Raw genomic sequence first — 15,944 nt, 5'->3', positions numbered from 1 at the left:
AATGGCTTAAGGTGTGATTTTTTCTCTACCTGTATACTCATGAGGATAAATTTACTTGGGTTCAAAGGAGAAACAAACTAAAAGCATGAATCTAATGGCATCTGGCAGTGGAGTAACGCAGAGCAGATCAAATTCTCTTTACAATCCACATTAAATAGATATGAAAGGAGAAGAAGTAATAACGGGGTCACTCCATTTGTTCCATGGACCTGGGATATAATGTGAAACTTCCATCTGTGTTAATGAGTCATGCATGGCTGGGTCCCCAGGCAATATTTAGTAAACGAATGGTGTTATTGCCTGGCAAGGATCCTTTTAGAAAGTGCTGTTGTTGCGCGAACCTAAATATATATATATATATATATATACACACACACACATATATATGTATGTATTCTGGTTTAGCTAGGATTATGATGCATAAAATGTTGGTAATAGGTTTAAAAGATTAGCATAGACCAGCTTTCCATGAGATTGTTCTTCATATAAAAAAGTTAAATGCTATTTCTAATGTCATCATAAAAGTCAGGCTGGAGGATTATCGATTTTTTTGGAGGCTTTTACTAGATAGCTTGATAATTGACTCTCTCAAGTTTTAACACTTGGCCCTGGGTTTGCTGTTTACCTTGCTCAAGCAATTTGGTGTAATTAATTTTTATAGCTGTATTTGCTTTTAGGGTTTATATTTTGGTGGAAAGCTATCTCTAGTTAAAAGCTCATAGAATTACTTTTTTCTTTGAATTAAAACACAATTGTTTAAAATAAGAGTCTCATCTATAAAATTAAATAGAGAGTAAAATGCAAAAATCTTTCAACATCTTTACAACTACATCAGATAGACATGTCTGTGGATAAGGATTGAAAAGAAACAAAACTGAATGCAGTTAATGTGTTAGGTAGTAGAATTGATCCATGTTTTTAGTAAAGAATAAGTAAACACAAGGGAAAAAGAGCATGAGGTGAGTTGTTGTTTGGCTGGTAACGTCAGTTTTGACAGTTTTATTCGGTTGGGGCCGCAACTATAGCTTGGCTGCGGGCAGGACACCGGCCCTCACAGGTTGCTGAGTTCCAACAGAGTCTGGTCCAAGATCTGATGAATCTCCACGTTCTCCTCCTTGGCACTGGCCAATGTCTCTTCTAGGTCATCGGTGGTTTTCTCCAACTTTGCCACAGACCTTTCGACAAACTCTGCTCTGGTCTCAGCCTCCTTCAGCTTCTCCTTCAGCAGTTTCATCTTCTCTTCATATTTATCTTCTTTGGTGGAATACTCCTCCTCTGAGGCCATCAGGGACTTGAGGGTCTGGTCCATGGTTTGAAGTTTCTCCTCCAACTGTCTGGCTCGGCTCTGGGTCACCTCAGCTCTCTTCCGAGCGCTCCAGGTCTCCCTCCAGGATCAGCGGTTTCCTGGCCACCTCCTTGTATTTGCCATCTGAATCCTCAGCGATGAGCCTGGCCTCCTTCAGCTGCACCTCCTCCGACTCCATCTTCTCCTTGCCTTTCATGGCCGGGTTTTTATGACCTTCATTCCTCTCTCACTCTCATCGGCTGCCTTCTCCTCGGTCTCCTCTAGCTTTTGCAGGGCTGTAGACAGCGCTCCTGGGCCCGGTCCGGCTCCTCCTCTTCCTGTTGAATGTGGCGGTTAAGGGAGGCCATATCCGCCTCAGCGTCGGTGGCCTTCTCGGCCCGCTCCAGTTTCTCCTGGGCCTCCTTCATGGATTGAGAATACTTTTCGCCTCTGTCCTCTTCAGCTTTTTCCGCTGCCCCTCCAGCTGCTTGCAGTGGTCCTCAGCTTGCTGCTTGTTGGCTTCGGCCTGCTCCGGGTGGTCGATGGCGTTCTTCTTGTCCAGCTTTAGCATCTGCATCTTCCTGATGGCGTCCCTGGCCGGCGGGCAGGCGGTGAGGACTGGGTGCATCGGGCTGGCTGCGCGGACTCGGCGCACGGTTGGCAGGCGAGGAGGGCCGATCTGGAACGAGATTTATTTTATTTTTTTAGTTTTTATTAATTTATTTTTTTGAGACGGAGTCTCGCTCTGTCACCCAGGCTGGAGTGCAGTGGCGCGATCTCGGCTCACTGCAACCTCCGCCTCCCGGGTTCAAGCGATTCTCCTGCCTCAGACTCCGGAGTATCTGGGACTACAGGTGCCCGCCACCACGCCTGGCTAATTTTTGGATTTTTAGTAGAGACGGGATTTCACCGTGTTGGCCAGAATGGTCTGGATCTCCTGACTTTGTGATTCGCCTGCCTCTGCCTTAGAAAATGCTGAGGTTACAGGCATGAGTGAGCCACTGCGCCTGGCCTGGGACCGAGATTGTTTTAATGCTTGTAAAAAAACTTTGAGTTGATGCTCATCTGTAGAAAGATTTGGCTTTAAAAATAGTCATTGATCATGCTGACCATTAACGTAATCGGTCAGAAATCACACATACTCCATAGACTTCTAAGAAGAAAGGAAAAACGAACAAAACAAAACAATGGGTGAAGGTTATAAAAAGGTAAGTTCTCCAGCCTTGGAGAAGCATTCTTCCTCTTTTTCCTCCTCCTTTTTTTTTTTATAATCCACAGACTTGTTGGTAGTTGGCCTTTTGGGTATGTGTTTTTCACCACATGATACGGGAACTCTCAATATCTCTCAGGCTGACACCTTATTCTTTCTAATCTGATCAGACACAACATTTTAAAAAGAAAATAGTTTTGATTAGATGAGTGTTTTGCGTTGTTAAAATTTTTTCTTAAATATTTTAAAATTGATTTTTAATGTGATACAAGGTGATTGCACAAAGTTAGAAATATAAAGTAAAAAGAAGAAAACAAGGAAAATTGCTAATTCCTCCATTCAGATTCATCATCGTGTTAAATGGTTTTATTTCATTCATTCCAGTCTTTTTTATTTTTCCTTTAATATGGGTACATGTTTGTATATATTTTTGCTAGTATAATAGAATAATGTGATAAACTTTTTTGTATACACATTTTGTGTACAGTTCTGACTATTTCCTTAGGATCAGTTTAAACCCTAAGTTTTAATACTCTGAAGGCTTAGAGTTACTGTGGGGCTTTGGGCTAGAGAGAGGGATTGGTGGTACTGAAGCTGTTGATTACAGGAGAAAAAGAACCCTGCTCCTGAAGTATTCCCTTCACCCCCACTTATAGTAATCCCTCTTGGTGTTGTAGAGATAGCATGGAATTGTCTCTGGCTAGATTATAATTCTCAGGACTCCGGGTTGATTTTTACAGTGTATAAGAAGAAAAAGTTAGAAAAGGGTTTTATGCATGTAAGTCACTCCTAAAAAGTTGTGTAGAAAAATGAAAGCTTATTTGAGATTATTATGTGCTATAAATATTCTGATCTATAAGTTCGATTTTTTTCCTTTGGGGAAAATATAAATCAGAGTATCTTGAGTATTCTTTCTTTAAAAGACAACATGGGTTCAATAACGGAGATTCACAAATGGAGGAATAAGAGAAATATGAAGTTTTGCTTTTGCAAACATACTGAAGTGGAAAATAGAAAAGCTGAAATCAACAATAACAACCACAAAAACGCCACATCCATTTGGACTAAAATACATGTATATATAACACAACTTTCCAAGCATAAAACGAAAACTCTCACCAAGGGAATGAAAAAAATACCTTTTGAAAAACTGCTGAAATAGGCCTGTTGTTGAAATAGTTTTATTTCCCCTTTAGAAGATCTATTTACTACAATTCTGGGAGTGAGAGGGATGATTTTGAATAAAGAATAGAGCCATTTAAGATGTTGTGCAGAGTACCAGAATTTATGAAGACTGGTTTGAATTAAAACTAAATGTCACCAGCAAATAGGAGCCAACAGAAATGTACATTTCATTTATTGTGCTGGGAGCTGGGGAGGGCAGCAGGGATGAGCTTATACTTAACAGGACTCTCTTTTATATGGCACTAATTTTTAGGTGGAGAACTTAGACCTTACAAAAACATGTGTTTCTCTCAAATCTTCTTAGCTGTTCAGATTAATTCATTAATTGGCAGGAGCTGAAATCATACCTCCTACTTGGGTATGTATAGTACAAGAGAAAAAAACTTCAAGTATTAAATGCATTTATTCATTCAGCATATTTGCATAGGAAGAAACAGGCGAGTTATCTGTCAACAATTAAAACGGAATGATTGGGAGATGCTGGGGGAACACTTCAGGTTGGGTGGTCAGGGAAGGCCACTGTGTCGCACTGGAGGGCTCTCCAAGATGATTCCAGAAGTTCACCTCTTTCTCTTTTCAATTTAGCGTATCTGTCTTTCCTCCTTCTGTGGCCTTTGCCTTCTTGCAGAGGACTTGCTATTATTATTTACTTTGATGGAGGAACTGTAAAACTGAAATAAAGATGCAGTTAAAAAAAAGAGAGCCTGAAATGCATTTTGTATAAATCGGAGGCTCAGGTGCACCATCCTTTTTTCAACTCCAAGAAAATCATAAATTATTTTATTAGAGGGAATTACCACAGCTCTAGATCTTAATGATTGCTGAACAGGAGGTTTTTTTTCTTTCCTAAACCTCAAGTAGCTGCCAGTTTTAATTTTCTTTTGGAATTTACACATTAAAAACATTGTTTTAGCTGTTCAACAAAACTGTCTCTTATATCCAAGGGATGGTGCCAGAGTATGAAATATGCAGCTTGGTTTGATTTCGTCCCCTCTAGCCTGATCCACGAGTAAAAGCCAGCCTTGCATTTTATGACTGGAGGGGCAGTATTCAATATTAATAACTATGGAAAAAACCCAAATTCCAATTTTACTCTTTAATATCTTCATATTACTTCTTAATAACTTCAATATGAAGTTTTATATTCAGGTGTCTGAGAGTGGGTCGACCACATTTCTGGTATCTTTTTTTTTTTTTTTTTTTTGAGATGGGATCTTGCTCTGTCGCCCAGGCTGGAGTGTAGTGGTACCATCTCGGCTCACTGCAAGTTCCACCTCCTGAGTCCATGCCATTCTCCTGCCTCAGCCTCCTGAGTAGCTGGGACTGCAGCCCCCCACCACCACGCCCGGCTAATTTTTTGTATTTTTAGTAGAGACGGGGTTTCACCGTGTTAGCCAGGATGGTCTCGATCTCCTGACCTTGTGATCTGCCCGCCTCGGCCTCCCAAAGTGCTGAGATTACAGGCGTGAGCCACCACCCCTGGCCTCCAGTATCTTTACTTGATGGTGCTGTGAGGTTCTTTAATGCAATAATTCTGGCACTTGGGATTTCAAGGACCAATACAATGGCAAAAAAAAAAAAAAAAAAAAAAAAAAAATTAACAAATATTTATTCAGTGTTTATTATATGTCACACACTGGTCTAGGGTATGGAGAAATAGCGGTGAACAACAACAACAAAAAGAAACTGGCAAAAATGATTGCCCGCTTGTAGCGTATATTCAAATAAGGGAGGGATAAAGTAAATGTATAAACAACTAATGCCTCATGGTGATAAGTACTCAGAAAAAAGATTGCAGAGAAGGGCTAAGGGGACAATCAGGGTGGAAGTGAGGCCTGCAATTTTACAGAGGAAAAAGATAAGCTTGGGAAGTTCTTCCTGAGTTGGCCACTTGTAAGGATAGATGGGAAGGGGGCCAGGCAGCAAGCCAATGTGAATGTCTAGGGAAGTTAGGAACAGCAAGTGCAAAGGCCCTGAGGCAAATGCATGCCTGATTCCGTCTAGGGCCAGTAGGGAGGCCAGTGTGGGCAGAGGGTGGGAAGAGGAAGGAGGAATTGTAGGTGATGGGCTCAGAGATGAAGGGTGAGATCATGTAGGTTCTTATCAGCCCTTAGAAAGACTCTTTGGGTTTTGGTCAGAGTGAAGTGGAAAACCATTTCAGGATTGTGAGCCTTAGAATGTCATGATTTGATTTTCTACAAATACACTCAAAGAGAGGAAAGGAAGAAGTAGAGAGACCAATTGGAGACTATTTCAATAATCCAGGCAAGAGGAGATGGTGGGTTGGATCAGAGTAGTAGCAGTAAAGGTGGTGATAAGTCTGATTTTGGATACATTTTGAAAATAAAGCCAACATGTTTTACTGCCAGTTTGGATGAAGGATGTAAGATATACAGAAGGGTTAACAGTGAGTCCAAGGTTGTAGGCTGGAGCAAATGGAAGGATAGAGTTGCTATTTACAGAGAACAAGAGGATTGGGGGGTCTTTTAGGGGAAAGATCAGGAGCTTGATTTTGGACATATTGAATTTGAGGTGCTCATTATTACCAAAGTGGAGATGGTAAGCAGGATGCTGGGAATGAGTGGTTGAGATTGGAGGTACACATTTGGGAGCAGTCAGCACTAGTGTACATGCTCTGCACTGATGCACACACTGGCTTCTATGTTGTTCTGTCTGTGACTTGCATAAAAACAGTCTTTGTGGCACACTCAAATTGTAACCCAGTTCCAAGCCAGGTATCTCAAATTGTGTCTCTGGTTTAATTCTGGATTGGGGGTGATTTTATTTATATTTTTGTCAATATTCATTTTCCCCTTTGTTCAGTCACAACCATGCAGCTACTTATTATTCCTATTTCTTGAGGGGCATGGGTAAAGGGTCTGCTATTGATTTATAAGCCACAGCAAATTCAGCCCCTTTTGATACTCCTCTGAAAGGAGGCTCTCTTTGAGAAAGTTTTTGTTACCTTTCCAATTCATCCATCTTAGAGTTGATTATAATTTGAAGCTTCATGATGGAATAATCTATAACATTTATATAGTGCCATTATCTCTTTCCAAGTACTTTATGAACATTTGTTAATTGCTTGCCGCATTACCCCACGAGGCAGGTAAAGTCCCATTTGCATTCATTGTAAGAGTTTCCCAACAGTGGGGGTTTGAGCCGTGAAGCGAATGCCCATCAAACACCTGGCCAGTTAGGGATAGAGGGATCAATAAGCAAGTAATGATGATGGCTTCCTCTTCATTAATTAATATTATTTTAGTACCTCCAGCATTCCCTCATAAAAGTCAGAACCCCAAGTGAAAATGGTGTTTTCTTTCCCTAGAGACTAACTGATGCGATCAACTTGAACAGATGGGAGATATTAAGCACCAAGAGGGTGAATGAGGAGGTGGGCCCAAAGTGCCTTCAAACTTCTCATTATGAAAACAGAGAATTGTTACCCCAGAGGACTTTAAAGCAGTACTTAGTAATCTGGTAGAGTGAGAGTAGAAGCATTTGGCTGACTAGCGAATTACAAAGGCAACTTCATTTTTGCTTACAGTGTTAGAGATCTCAGGCAAAAAATGTTTTATTTATTAAAATTCACTCATTGACTGGTTTGTTGATACCTCCTATATGATAGGCACTTTATAGGCTCAAAGGCAGATAGCAATATATAAAAAAGACTAATATCTCTTCCCTCATGGAAATTTCTAGAGGGGGAATAATGATAATTAACATTTAAGTACTTAGCATATGCCAGACACTTTCTATCACTACATTTAACAAATTACTTGATTACAACAAGAGTCCTATCATTGCCAGTATTTTACAGAGAAGAAAACTGAGATATAGAGAGAATAAATTACTTGCTCAAATGCATAGTTAATACATTATGGGGCTTTAGACTAAAGATAACCACTATGCTTTAGTTTAGTTTTATTTTCTGCATGAAGTATTGTAGTTGAAGGAGATGATTGGCTTGAAGAATTCACCTTAGCTACTTAAAATGATAAATTTCAACATATTGATCATAAATTCTTAGGAGCCAAAATGCATGCATGGAGAATTATGTCACAGGTCAAAGGAAAAAATTGGTCTTACATTGTTTTTCTCCAAGTTTTTGCCTAGAGCAAGTAGAACTTGGGTATTCCATTCTCACGTCTTCTCTTTCCTGTTCATCTATATTTAATGAAGACTGCTGGCTCTTTCAGATAAGTCTTATATCTAGGATAGTTGGAAATGATAACTCAAGGCTGGCCATGAGCAAAATGGTAAAGTATGTTGAGTTAGGAATCTTAGATGCTCCCAGTTTCTCACCATTTTCCCACCCTCTTTTTACTCACTGACTTATACAACACCTTTTCAGTTCCTTTGTACAAATGAAAAAAAAATAGCTTAAATTTAACTCTCTCCCCAGTCAATAACTTTACTTTTACAGATTTTATACATTGACTTTTCATGAAGAAATTTCATGCAAGCATTAGAGCCTGGGCAAGTCTTGGGAGGACTTCTCAAAATGCCTTTTTAGTATAGGCGAAGAATGACACAGGGAAAAAGAGTAGGAACTTTCAGGTTGGATAGAATTGAGTTTTACTTCTGACCCAATCCTTTACAAATTGTGGGGCACTGGAAAGAATATTAAAACCACTGGAGTCTCATTTTCCTAATCTAACTAGGATTCAATAATTTCTAATGTATGTGAATTGAGCTTCTCTGTGCCTAGTTACTTGATAGGCGCTTAATAAATAGTTGTTGTTTGTTAATGTTCATTCAACAGATGTTTGAATTCTTGTTATGTATGGGCTAGGTTCTAGGGAGAGAAATTATGGTGCAATGCAAATACCATGAGTGCTAATGAAAAAGGCAATAAAAATGGTCTTCATTCTGAGCCTCAAACAATAGAGGAATAGGGTGTCCCCTCTTCCATCTCTTCTCCATTTTTTTTCCTTTGCATTGATGAGAACAGTAATCACCAAAACACTTTTCTTAGTGTCTTTTGTCATCTCCTATTTTAGTAAGAATTGACTCTACTGATCATCTTGCCCTTGGTCTGTTCTAAGCTTCAAGAAATTGGCCATGAATATTGTTCTTTCTGTTCCTGTGGGTTCCTCATCACTGCTTTCCCCTGCTCTGTTCGTCTGAAGATACGGAGCCTGGGCATTCTGAGTGCAGTTCCTACATTATTAATGTCTGTGCTGCACTGCCTCCCTGAAATAGTGATAATCTGAATTAGGCTGTCTTGGGAATAAAGTAGAGGAGTGGATTCTAAATCTAAGTATAAATGGGAAGCAAAGGAGAGGAAGCTGTTTCACAGCAGCACCGTTAATCAGAACCATGAACACCTCTAATGTGTGAGTGAAAGGGTGATAGGCCGTGAAAGAGACTAGAATTTGGAGGGAAGATCTGGGCTGAGGAGAGAGATGAGGTATGTATCAGGGAGCCTTCTACATAATGATGATATTTAATGTAATGAGACTGGATTAACATACCAGGAACACCAAGGGGGTAGGTAGAGAAATACAAAGAGTAGAGAGGAGGGTCAAGGTACTGCTGCGGGGAAACTCACATTTAGTGAAGGAGCAGCAAGAGGACCTGAGTTAGATCAGACACCTAGGAAAATAATGGTCCTATGGGAAAAGGGAGTTCTGGAAGATAAACTGACAAGATTGTGAATGGTTACATAGGGAATTAGAAGAATGAGAACTGAAAAATAGCTGTAGAATTTTTTGGTGAAGTGGCCATTAGGAATCATCAAAGAAAGACATGGGCATGGTAGTTTGAACAGATTACTGTGGAATAAGAGTGAGTGAGTAATCTAAGGGAAGGAGCTAAGTATGAGCTACTCTTTCAAGATCTTGAATGTCGGAGAGAGGGAGGGAGGCAGAGAGACAGAAAGTCAAAGAAGACTTGAGAGTGATGGGACCTCAGGGTAGGTAGATTAGGAGACAAGTTTAGGCGTAGGAAAAGTTTCCAGTAGAGAGACAGAGAGTAAATACAATCTTAAGTCTCTTCTTAGAGAAGAAGAGTGGGGGTTGGGCATGGTGGCTCACACCTGTAATCCCAGTACTTTGGGAGGCCGCGGCAGGTGGATCACCTGAGGTCAGGAGTCCGAGACCAGCCTGACCAACATGGTGAAACGCCATCTCTACTAAAAATACAAAAATTAGTCAGGCGTGGTGGCATGCACCTGTAGTCCCAGCTACCTGGGAGACTGAGACAGGAGAATTGCTTGAACCCAGGAGGCGGAGGTTGCAGTAAGCTGAGGTCATGCCACTGCACTCCACATTGGGCGAAAGAGTGAGACTCTCTCAAAAAAAAAATAAAAAAAAGAGTGGTAGTTCTTTGTTTTAGGACCAGTGGAAAGAAAATAGATTAGATATAGGATAATCTATTGAGGAGGATGAAGTAATGATAGAATTTAAGGAGAGAGTTAAAACTTAATATAGGCATTTTGTTATCTTTATAGTTGTTTCAGTTAGTTTTATTTTTGAACAATAATCATTCCAGATGAGAAGGATAGTAGATATTTATATCGTAACACATCACACATTTCACAGTTTTCATCAGTAATGCTTGTAGGCATATATGTGCTTTAACATTAAACTTTTACCAGTTTAATTAATAACAGGACTATCAATGTAGAAATTTGTGACTTTACTTTTGAATTTTTCATTATTATCACCTTGAGTATATAGAATTGCTTTTCTATTTTCTATTTCTATTCACACATTCATTTCAATCAGATTTTATGATAAAGAATGGTGTAGGTTTAAGAATTGAAATTATCTAAGGGATCATACAGTCTAAGCCATAGATTAATTTCAACTTATTAGCAGCCAATAGTTTTGTGTCGCTTGTGTTTTACTGAAGACATGACCTTCCTTAGAGTGCTGGAATAATCCTGTTTCCACAATTCTGTCTCTAGAGAGACAGGTAGGGAGCTGAGATTTTGGACAGCCCAGTTATTATTCATGTGGCTTCAGTATATTCTCATGTCACAGGGTATGCCAATATCTGTCTCATGCAGTTCTTGAAGCAAATATGAGAAATTACACTTCTTAAATCCTTTGAATAGTTAAAATGTACAAAGATTCATATTTAATGTTAGTTACAGGCCTTGGAGAAACCCATTGGCTTACTTCGATGATCACTATTTTACAAGTTTTGAATTCTGTTAATTATAAGATGTGATATATTAATTTAAAAATAAAAATTTTAGGCTGGGCATGGTGACTCATGCTTGTAGTCCCAGCACTTTGGGAGGCTGAGAAGGGCAGATCACTTGAGGTCAAGAGTTTGAGACCAGCCTGGCCAACATGGCGAAACCCTGTCTTTACTAAAAAATACAAAAATTAGCCTGGCATGGTGGCATGTGCCTGTAATCCCAGCTACTGGGAAGGCTGAGGTAGGAGAATGGCTTGAACCCAGGAGGCAGAGGTTGCAGTGAGCCGAGATCATGCCACTGTACTCCAGCCTGGGCGACAGAGTGAGACTCCATCTCAAAAAACAAACAAATAAACAAAAAAACAACAAAAAACCAAAAACCAAACAAAAAACAAAAAACAAACAAAAAAAGATTTTAGTTTTATTAATTTAGTATCCAATGTTTTTATTTAAGCAGTCAACATAAGTTTAACATTCTGTGTTTACCATGTTACCCACTTCCAAGATAGATGATAAAAAGTGTTAGATTCAAAGACAAGTGTTTACAAATACCTACTATATGCCTAGCATTTTATGCAGTGTTTGGTGGTGTGGAATCTTATTTGAGAATAACATTAAATATAAAATTGTCCTTTTTAAGACTGAATAAAGATGGCCAACTAGATGTAGCCAGAAGAAGCATCTGCCACTGAGGGAGCAGGGCATCAGGAAGACTGGCATACTCCAAGAAGATCATTGGAGGGAAGGCATTGAGCGTAGATAAAGGGAGGACACAGATGCTTGGCTGAAGGGGGAGGAAGCTGGGAACCCTGCACAGGGCTACTATGCCATGCACAGGGACTCATTCCAGGCCCAATGACTTCTGAGGAAAGGGTAAGTTGAACAGGCAAGCAGTGACATGCTCTCACCATGGATCTCTGGAATCCTGGCAGCCGGAGATCCCACCACTCCCATGGACACTTGAGCTGGAAGGGAGAGCTTCTTAGAGGTAGTAAGGGCAGGACTCCAGCCTCTGTGGAGCCCTGAGGGTTTGATACAGGAATTTCTGCAATGGAGCATGGCCAGGAACGCTCATTCCACAGACTCATCATGCTTCTCTAGGAGACATTAGCCTTAAGGGAGCTGTTAGACTGGAACAGAGCAGGGTGATCTTGCCTGTGAGATCAGGCTATTCCAAACTCTGCTGGCCTCTCTCAGGGCCCCAGCCTGGCTGAGCTTGTTTGTGGTGCAGCCCCAGATGCCCAGTTGGGCCACATCATAGCTCCTTTGCTGGTAGACTGTGCCTGACCATCAAAGAGCTCCAGTAGAGTAGGCCCCACTGACACACACCCTTCCCTATACCATATGCAAAAATAAACTCAAGATGGATTAAAGACTTGAATTCAAAACCTAAAATTATAAAAACCCTTCAAGGTTACCTAGGAAATAACATTCTGGACATAGGACCTGGCAAAGATTTCATGAAGAAGCTGCCAAAAACCATTGCAAGAAAAAGAAAACTTGACAAATGGGAACTAATTAAATGAAAGCGATTCTTCATAGCGAAAGACACTATCAACAGAGTAAACCGACGAGCTACAGAATAGGAGAAAATATTTGCATACTATGCAATATCTGGAATCTATAAGGAACTTAAATTAACAAGCAGAAAAACCAACTCCCTTAAAAAGTGGTCAAAGGACATGAACAGACAATTTTAGAAGGAAGACATACATGCACCCAACAAGCATATGGAAGAATGATCAACATCACTAATTATTAGAAAAATGCAAATGGAAACCACGATATACTGTAATATCTTATAATAGTCGGAATGGTTCTTATTACAAAGTCAAAAAGTAACAGATACTGTTGATGTTGTAGAGAGAAAGTAATGCTTATACACTGCTTCTGGGAGTGTAATTTAGTTCAGTCACTGTGGCGAGCAGTTTAATGATTTTTCAAAGAACTCAAAACACAATTACCACTTGACCCAGCAATCCCACTATTGGGTATATACCCAAAGGAATATTAATCGTTCTACCATAAAGACACATGCCTATGTATGTTCATCACAACACTATTTACAATAGCAAAGATATGGAATCAACCTAAATGTCCATCAGTAGTAGACTGGATAAAGAAAGTGTGGTATGTATACATAAAGAAAGTGTGGTACGTATACACCGTGGAATACTATGTAGCCATAAAAAAGAAAAAAGATCTTTTTTTTTTTTTTTTTTGCAGCAACATGGATGGAGTTGGTGGCCATTATCCTAAGTGAACAAACATAGGAACAGAAAACCAAATACTGCATATTCTCAGTTATAAGTGGCAGCTAAACCTTGAATCCACATGGACCCAAAGAAGGGAACAACAGACACCATAGTCTATTTGGAGGTGGAGGGTGGAAGGAGAGTGAGGATCAAAAACCTACCTACTGGGTACTATAATTATTACCTGGGTGATACAATAATCTGTACACCAAAACACCATGACATACAATTTACCCATATAACAAACCTGCATGTGTACCACTGAACCTACAATAAATGTTAAAAAGTTATATATAAAATTGCCAAAATGCAAATGTTTACAGCTTATATCTATACTGTATGGTTGAAGAACAGGGAAAATCATTATGCATTGTCGTAGTTTGAGACAACTCCATTACAAAGGAGGCTCGAGATAGATTCTGATGATGGGAAGAATCTGAGGTAAGTGGAAAGGTGAATAGGCAGTTTCAGCTAGCACCAGCCTATAGTATTTCATTTTAGCTTATAATCATAAATTGTTTATAGCAATTTCTGTCTGTATACTTAGACATGAGTATAAAAATCTCAAACATCTTAAATTTTAATCATTAGGTGTCACAGCATCATCAGCACTCAAACACAGGACTCTGCACACAGACAAGTTCATAGCTGGTAAAGTGCTGGAAAGTTCAGGGGGAGACAACTCTCGTTAGACATAATAGGGAGCCAACTTCTGCCATAGTTTTGGGGAAATGATGCAGGAAAGTTCCTTTTATTTCTTCAAATAGTGAAAAACTCTTATTTATCACTGAGGGGCTACAATGAACTATTTACTTATTTTCAGTAAAAACAAACAAATGATCAATTGATTGGACAAAGCTCCTGAATAATAAAAAAACTTTATTAGAATGTTAAATTTACACATAGTATTAACCCATTTATGCCTGAGGTGGCAAGTTTTTTGAATTTTTTGCAATCAGACCTTGGTGATGACCTTAAACAGTAGGATATAAATAACTCCCACATTTTTAGTGTTCCAATAATGGAACACTAGGTATAAGTGTTAAGGGCCAGGGCATGAATCCAGTGGGAGAGAAACAAATTTCCCCAAAGTGTGTTGTTTCCAGAAGAGGGAGGGACACTAGGAACATAGCGTAACAAACATCCGCCCTTGTATAGTTGAAGTCTGTGTCCATTGTAGTATCTGATATTCCCTATGTAATACTGTAAGTGGAAAATTTCCCTGAGTTTGGTACTTGTAAAAATGTTTTGCTTTCAGAATTGAGTCACAGAATGCTCAAATCTAACAGCATTGCCTGTTGGATTAACGAAAGTACAGGAAGGTTGCTTTGACAGCTCACTGTTGCAGTACAACCCAGGTACTTTATATCTTTTTCCCTTCTCCCTTCTCTCTATAACCCCCCTGTTCCCTCTCTACATTTCTTACCTCCTGATCACAAAATGGCTGCCAATTATCCATAAGCTAAATCCTAATGTGAGTGAACATGATCAAGGTAGGAAAACAGAAGATCTGTCAGAGTTACAAAAGGGATAGATTTTAGGTTCTTTCATCTTTTTGTAAGGCACAAAAAATCCCAGGAAAACTCCAACAGATTTGTTTTATTTAAAAAAATCAGTTTCATTGAGGTATAATTTATAGTAACATTAACCAAGGTTAAGGATGCAAGGTAAGCTTTCACTAATGTTTACAGCCATGCAACCCATACCACAATAATTCAGAAAGTCAAGATGTTCCCAGATAGACTGACATTTCTTCAACCAACTATCTTAAAAATTCTTCTGTCCGTAATGATATTTTTATAGAGCTGATCCTTAGATCTTAATGAAAGCTGACATTTCAATAATAGCTAACCTTTATTAAGTGCTTTCTGTGTGCTAGTCACTACACTAAATGTTTGCCGTACTTTACCTCCTTTAGTATTTTTGAAGTTTGATCATGTTTGGACTTGATATTTATCAATATATAATAGTTGCACATACATTGAAGGTACATGTGATATTTCGATACATGTTTATAATGTGTAGTGATCATATCAGGGTAATTGAGATATTCATCACCTGAAACCTGTATCTTTTATTTGTGCTGGGAACATTCATTCTTTTCTTCTAGCTATTTTGAAATATACAATAAATTATTATTAATTATAATCTCCCTAATATCAAATATTAGAACTTATTCCTTCTATCTAATAGTATTTTTGTATCCATTAACCAACTTGTCTTCAGTCCCCACTCCTCCTTTCCTTCCCAGGCTTTGGTAACCATCAATCCACTCTTTTTAAAATTTTTAAAACAACAGGGTGGGATAGGTTTTATTAACAGGGCTGTCACTAGTATATATGGTGCCTTTGTGTGAAATAGCAAAAGGTAGCCCTTCTGCTTGGATGTAGGAGACAAGGCCGTCTAAGTAGACCAGGGATGGAGTTTGACCTTCTCTTTTCTCCTAGACATCTTTGTGGAGTACATAAAATTTTGGATGAAAAAGCCTACTCGACTGTTCCTATTTTACAGTACAAAAACTTCATCTTTAGAGCAGTGAATCAGTCCATTCTGGGTTATGCAGTATGGGGCATATCTTGACTTTCGATGATGGGATTTTACCCACCGGTATCATTGTTAAGTCCATGCAGAAATGTCCTTGGCTAAACAATTCCTTGAATTTCTTTGTAAGATTTTGCCTCCTTCTTATTCAGTATTTACCAACTCTCATATATTTATTCAGGCTTATCTCTTTCCTCATTGATTTAATAGCATGAAATCATTTTCTCAGTTATGACACTATTAATTATTATTGCAATTACTATTTGTTCATAGAACCTCATATAATTTTATCTTTTTAGTGGAAATTAGCTATAGC

The 15,944-nt window shown here is 39.1% G+C and overlaps 1 pseudogene; it reads right to left on the bottom strand.

The window, feature by feature from the left end:
• Window positions 1–328: 328 nt before the first annotated feature.
• Window positions 329–11,920, bottom strand: LOC103244930 (uncharacterized; annotated as a pseudogene).
• Window positions 11,921–15,944: the final 4,024 nt, after the last annotated feature.

Source organism: Chlorocebus sabaeus, chromosome 23 (assembly GCF_047675955.1).
Source record: "Chlorocebus sabaeus isolate Y175 chromosome 23, mChlSab1.0.hap1, whole genome shotgun sequence".
Classification (NCBI taxonomy): domain Eukaryota; kingdom Metazoa; phylum Chordata; class Mammalia; order Primates; family Cercopithecidae; genus Chlorocebus; species Chlorocebus sabaeus.
Note: the sequence above shows the minus strand (reverse complement) of the source record. Positions and strands in the feature narration are given on the sequence as shown.